The sequence below is a fragment of the Elaeis guineensis genome, chromosome 3 (genome assembly GCF_000442705.2).
Source record: "Elaeis guineensis isolate ETL-2024a chromosome 3, EG11, whole genome shotgun sequence".
NCBI lineage: Eukaryota > Viridiplantae > Streptophyta > Magnoliopsida > Arecales > Arecaceae > Elaeis > Elaeis guineensis.
This window is the reverse complement of record NC_025995.2, coordinates 7,483,753-7,490,964: the sequence shown is the minus strand read 5'-3', so window position 1 is coordinate 7,490,964 and position 7,212 is coordinate 7,483,753.

The window sequence follows — 7,212 nt, the reverse complement described above, 5'->3', positions numbered from 1 at the left end:
TAATAGCTAAATATTTGACTTGAACTATAGACCGATTTTATCTAATCCTAACCTAGATATCATACTTCAGTCCAACCCAACTCGAATGATCTGTGAGGTCTAAAATTATTTTCATATACTCAATCAGACCTATTGTGATCAACGAATGGTTTCGGTCCGGGTCAAAATCAAGACCTAAGAATGAAATTGGGTTAAATTGAGGTCAACCATGCCCGGGTCTGATCCAACCCATTTGCAGCCACAGATTTACTCAATTTCATACTTGAATTCCTAACTTCTCTTCCATAGGATATAGAAGTTTTATTTGGCACATCCAATATCTAAATTTTAGATTTTATAGATGAATAATGATCCAAATGACAAAGCACAAGTTCAAGTATCACTATCATAAAACTGCATTACTTCCAAATTAGTGACAAGGGAACCACAAAACTAGGTGGTGAAACTTTGTACACAAATTTTTCAAGGGACAAGATGTTACTAGAACAATGGGGATTTTTCTTGATTTTTCCTTATTCCCCCCTTGAAAACACTGCTTTTCAAGGTTAAGCTAATAAACTGAATAATTACCCACACCAATCGATTTGGTGGAGGTTCCATTTTCTAGGTATTGAGAGGTACTACTTGTCCCATCATTTGCTAGGTTCTACTGGAGGCGTCATCGTTGAGTCATAATTTTCATTATCTAAAAGAGCAATTCAAAACCAAAGGAGGACTACCTGTACCTTTTTTTTTCTTTGTTCCTTCAAAACTGAGATTGAAGGAAGAATGATGTATTTAATTAAGCAAAAAATTGAAAAGGAAGGCCATCTTTCAGAATCATGGGGATGGATCTGTTGCAAAAAAAAACAAAAACATAAACAAAACAAAAAACAAAAAAAACAAATGTAACTCAATCTACACCAGAAACATAATAATAATAATAATAATAATAATAATAATAATAATAATAATTCAAATAATAATAATACTAAACTGACAGAGAAAAATAGCCCCCACAAAAAAGGGCAACTGCATCGAATAACAAACTACAATTTCAGAAGAAATCAGCAATTACATTAAACATTTCTTTATTTTAAAGCAACCACAACCACATATCTCCCAATTCATAAGCAACTAGGCTAGAAAATCACAAAGCAACCAGATATTCTGAATGAATACCCATCTATCTCTTATTTCCATCTGTTTTTCTGCGGATTAATTCACCAAAACAATCAGCAAAAAATTAATGCAAAACAGGCATGTTATTATGAAATTCTAGAGCAGTTGCAATAATATATATTCATCAAAAACACCCTAAAATAAGAAAGTCTTTCTATTCGTGCTAAACACCACTTGAATTCCTTTGCCGAGCGAAGATGATGCTGGCCGCGGCACCAGTGTACCATCTCTGAGCTCCGATCTATCAACATCAGGTTTCGTGCCCCCACCAAGGTTGGGTAGTTTTCATGCCATGGACTACATTGGAGAGGCCATGACCCAGCAGCGAGGCATGGGAGCTCATGGATTAAACGAACACAAGCTTGTCAGGGCACGGCTCTCAGATGAGAAGACCGAGACGCAGCCAATTAAATCAAGGTTTGGTACTTCACGTAGAGGTAAGCCTAGGGGTTGAACCGGCCAGTGTCATGAGCCATGGTTTGGGGGATTACAGCGGAGCGGTGGCGGCAGTGGCTGTGCTAACGGACGGGAAGGGGCCGGGGGCGGGGATGAATGGGGAAGAAGGATGGCAGAGCGGTGTGAGTCCATGGTTCTAAAAGCTCCTAAGAAGAAGAGAAGAGGAGGAAGAGATCTCACCTGATCACGGGAGCGAGAGAGACAAGGGCGAAAAGGCGGCTTGGGAGCGCACGGGAAGATTGGGACGGTAGGGCTGCTCTGAACCAGTGAATCGGGCACTGAATCTGGAAGCCCGTTCGATCGCCGGGAGGGGGGAGGGGAGGAGGGCCGGTGCGGTATGGACGGCGGCTGCGCTGCCGGCGGCGGAGATAGGGTCGGCGGAGGAATGGGTGGAAAGGGGCGGCAGTAGATGGATTAGGGCACGGGAGATGGGGGGTATTAAACGAACCTAACGACGTTTTTTAGCATCGTTAAATAATGGCGTAAAAAAGTGTCGGTATTTTCTTTATTTAACGACGCTTTTGCTAAAAGCATCGGCGTTGACAGTGCTCAAATTTTTCGACGCTTTTAAGCGTCGTTAAAAAATGACGCTTTTTAAAAGCGTCGGTAGGTTAGCGCAACCTGCCGATGCTTTCCAAAAGCGTCGGCAAAAAAAAGTCGGTAAATTTTTATTTTCTTGTAGTGTTAGCTGGCACTTGGGGGGAAAAAGGCTGGGCATGGCCGACTTGATTGCACGCTCATCCATAATCAACACAGCCTTTGAGCATGAAGCTTTTTCTGGACATCTTCTCAAAACCAGCCAATATCTTTGAATTGAACCCACTGTCACCAAAATTTATATTTTTAGGCCAAGAGACCTCAAGTATCTAATCTGCATGAGATAAAATAACCTGAGGACTTTGTAGATGGGCCCTTGGCTGTGGCAAGCTAAATCCATCACCTTGTAAATCATCCTCTGTTTCTAGACTTGTACGAAATCTTTTTTTTGGTACAGACTTGTACAATATATTTAATGGTTCATTAGACGTCAATGACTGGTGGATATCAGCATTTGGCATTCCCTGCTCGCTAATGATAATGGTTCACTGAGGATTGGGATGTTCTCATGGAGAAATGCCTCAGCAATGATGAAGAAAACTGATGAATGAAGGACCATTAACTGAGTCGACAGGATACTTGACAAGGTTAGAGCATGTGTAGGTTGAAGATATCTATACATGTACCTCTGGTATTCCTCTTTTTCTTATCCATGCAGTGTATTTGAAGCTTCCTTGACATGCAGTTGATTGTACTCAGGTTGAAGGATGTTCTAGGAATCTTTACTTTGATGATATCTGCTTAGCTATCTCATTTCTTTCATAAAAAACATGACACAAATTGATTCGAATGCAGAAAAAAATTGAGGTGATCTCATGTCTTGTCAATTGATAACTGTATTCCTGGTTATGGATGTCAGTGTTCTGCTTTAATTCAAGCCATCATATGGTTTCAGATGTCATGACAAGCTACATTTGACCAATTAATCATGTGAATAGGCTCATTGGCTTATCCTTTTCAGTTTGGAGCTTATTGTAGTTTCCTTAATTGTATCTTTAATAAAAATCAAATTCTTTTTTATTTTCCCTTCTGCAGGATAGACACTGGGGTAAGCTCTTGAGGCACTGCGTGGACCATGATTCATACCAGGGCTGTTCCCTACCTGTCCTAGAAAGCCAAGACTACCCGGAGGAAGATGCTGGATATGACTGTGGACCAAAGATCCCAGAGCCATACTCCAGTAATGTAGACCAGTGGGGAGAAAGATGCACCAGCCCAGAATCAGTGGCACCAGAACGAGGGCAAGTTGGGTAATTATTCATCAGCAGCAAACCCTCAGGTTGAATGGGATAGTGATAACTTCAATATATCAATGCTGTGTTATGCTTTATGATCAATTCCAGGCCCCTAGCATTGGCTTGGGCCTTTGCCTAAAAAGCATCTTTTGGTTGTGTTTGATGGATGGCTATGATTTCATCAAACAATATAAATAACAATGGGTATTATAAACATAATCTGCATTATTAGTTTGTATTACATGTCATATGATTATCATTTTATGTTGGTTTTGTGGTTGTACTTCTATAAGATATCCCATGGATTATTGTTCTCTAACTGGACATTTTCTCAGGAACTGAGTTACGTTTCTTGGGAGTCTGGATTAACTTTCTCATATTTTTCAGTCTAACACAAGTCATGAATACTTATCAATGTGAGATATCTTTGGATGTTCAATTTTATAACTGCGGATTCACCCTATATGGTAGTAAAACTAATTTGGGATTAAAAAGTTTTATATTGTTTGGCAAATGTGCGTATTATACTTATATATCAATGCTGTATTTGGAGATTTTAAGCTCAAAAACCACAATTTATTTTTATAAAAATAAATTTTATTTAAATTTAGATATATCAATGCTGTGTTTGGAGATTTTAAGTTTAAATTCCAGTGGGTTTGTTAGTCTATAGGAAGGAAAAAAGCACCACGGGATTCAGGCCATAAGGTATTGGGTTGACATAGGCCATGCTCAAATAGACTTTTCAGAAATCTGGGAGAAAATTCGTTCCAAATTTTGATGGATTACCTAAAAAGAGCTCAAACAGTTATTCGTTACATCATTTTTTTTATAAAATATTTATTTTCACAATGATAAATTTATAATAAATTTATTACATTATTATCAAATGTTCCTGTCATCATATGCATAGATTCAGTATCGTGGGATGTATGTTTGGTTTCGAATAACTCTTAGAATAGTTTTTGCTAAAAAAGCAACTCTTAATATAATTGGTTGGTATCCGAGTCGAAAAAGATTGAAACAGATTGAGCAATGGTTATATTTAAAACACTAAAAAAAAAAAAAAGTAACCGGTAGAGAAATGGAAGATGAGGTGGCGCATCCCAATGCCTACTTTGTAAGCAACTCAAAAGGAGAAATTATTGCATGCATCGTGTGCAAGTGAATCAGGATAAATTCTAAAGTATATGCATGGTGGATAGCGCGCAATCGAGAATTGATGAAATACAAGAGGTAGCATGGTGTATTATCCATCATGGAATTTCATATGGTCCAATTGTATCTAATGTATTCAATGCAGAGGCCACAAAAAGGATGTGAGCGTTGGCTTTAAGCCAAAGATTATTGTGAATGGTGGTCAGGTTGTATATTCCGTGCAAAAAAATGATTGATCTTGTTTCATGAAGCCGACCATTAGGTCACAGCTCTCAAATCACTTTGACTCCTTCATCCAACTATTTTTATGGATCTTAAAGTGACTATTACACAATTGAATAGTAGATTGACAAGAAGAAAGTTCAGACCCTTCGTGCGAAAGACGCAACCCTTTCCTTATCCATTGTTTATGTCATATAGTAGGCCGTACGACCTAACTCCACATCAGTCTTCTTAATTTACACCTACCCTTGTCTGAACACACCTAATCTTGTGGCTTCCTTCAAAACAGAATAACTTGGTTAGCTGGACAAGTCTAAATAAAGTTATTCTTCTTGGAAGAATAATGCTTCCCGAGTCTTAGATCCCCTTCGGATTTGGGCCCATTCTGACAACTCCTACGAGCACGGAGGAATTTGAATAGTCTTTCGAGGACCTGCCTAGAAATGAGTGGACACCTAGGTAGCATTGATCAATGGCTGCTGTTGAGTTTGACGTGGGGAGACTAACTGGGCGAATGATGACGTGCAACGCTGGTACTTATTACATAATAATTTTTTAAAAAATTTTTATATATTCTTACAAATATGATTTATAATATATATATATATATACACACATACACAAAGAAAGTTTTATTAGGATCAGATCGGTTAAAATTTAATTAGATAAAAATTTTATAATAAAAATCTTACATCAGGATGCAAGTTGTTGAATGTAATTGTATGATTTAAAATTTTTTAAAAATCTCTAGTAAATTAGTAGATGTCAAGCATGGATCTGTGGCTGCTGCTATTTGGTGTTTTGATTAAACAACTGAGCAACATGATCATTAGTCTAGGAAACGTCATCCTTATATATCAGCAAATGATGTATTACCGCATTAATACTTTGGAAGCTACCATGCTTACCCAAAAATCCCGCCAAATGGGTTTAAACCTGGATTTTTGGTGCAAAAAACTGAGGGAGATTTCAGGAAGGTTTTGGAGTACTAGATGAAGCATTTTCCTTGTATATATGGAAACAAAGACATTGATTCCCAAATAAGGTTGTCAAGGCAACAAAATTATTAACTGATTAAAACATTTTTTTTTTTTTCACATAGATAATATATATTGTGGAATTAAAGATTCATGCAAAATAGTTTTAAATTCTGAAAAAATATGTACGAAACAAAACTTTCCTTTTAAACGAAGAGGGGGGAGCTTTCTGGTCTCCACTGATTCTTCTAAATAGTAAGTCTTTTTTTTTTGGTAAGAAATAGTGAGTCTTTAAAATAGTATAAATGGTCTAACTTCGAAAGATGCTGACAGACTTAAAAATAGGTCATTGGTGTCTATTACTATTGACTTTACTAACCGAATAATTCAGCACCCACCCAAATGTATATTAAAAATTCAAAGCTAGTAACTAAGACATGACATAGCGGTCACGATGTCTTGGTGAAGGTCATTGTTTACATTTGTTTCCTAGGTAAAGGAAATAACTAGTTTTGAGGTTAGAAAGTGGTTGGCTAGAATTAAACATCACGAAGTTTCCATATAAAAATTAAACAGATTTTGATGAATATCCTAATAAATTTATTTCATTTATCACAAACAAAGTTGGAAAATATATTGATGGTAGACATTTGGACTTCTTTTTGGGAGTTTACGGAGATGCCAATTCACCGTATCTTTCAAGAGATGAATAGTATAGCAGATTGGATCGCTTCTTTTGTCACTAAGCACACCAAAGATTAAACTTGATGATACAGCCAGAGGCATGCAGATTGAAGATGAATATGACAAATAAGTTATTATTTTTTTTTTTTTGCATGTAGAGTTTTCAAAAGAAATAAGAAGCAATTTTTTTTTTTCTTTTTTGTACATGGTATTTTTTTAGGTGCATGTTTCTTTTGAAAAATTCTTTTCCTTTTTGATGAGTCCCACTAAAAATCTAATTTATTTTGAATTTTTTGTCCTCATGGGGAAAATATTAAGAATGAGTTATTTTTCTCTTTTGGAGTTTTCATAATAAATAAGAAGAAAAATTTTTTTTTTTGAGAAATGTTTTTACGTGTGCAACTTTTTGCTCATGGAGAATTTTCCTTTTTGAACATAATATTTTTCTTTCTTTTTCAAAGATTCCACTAAAACTCTAATTTGAGTTCCACTAAAAATGAATTTATTGTTTTCTTTTCTATGCATGGAAATTTTTCACGTGCACATTTCTTTTTGAACAAATTCTTTTCTTTTATAAAAAGTCCCAACAAAAATGAATTATTTTTTCCTATTTTTGGGTATGGAATTCCCAAAATTTTTTCCCTTTTTTTTGTGCATGGACTTCCTCAATATATTAAGAAGTGATTTTTTTTTGATTGGAAGAAAACATGTGCAAAATTTTT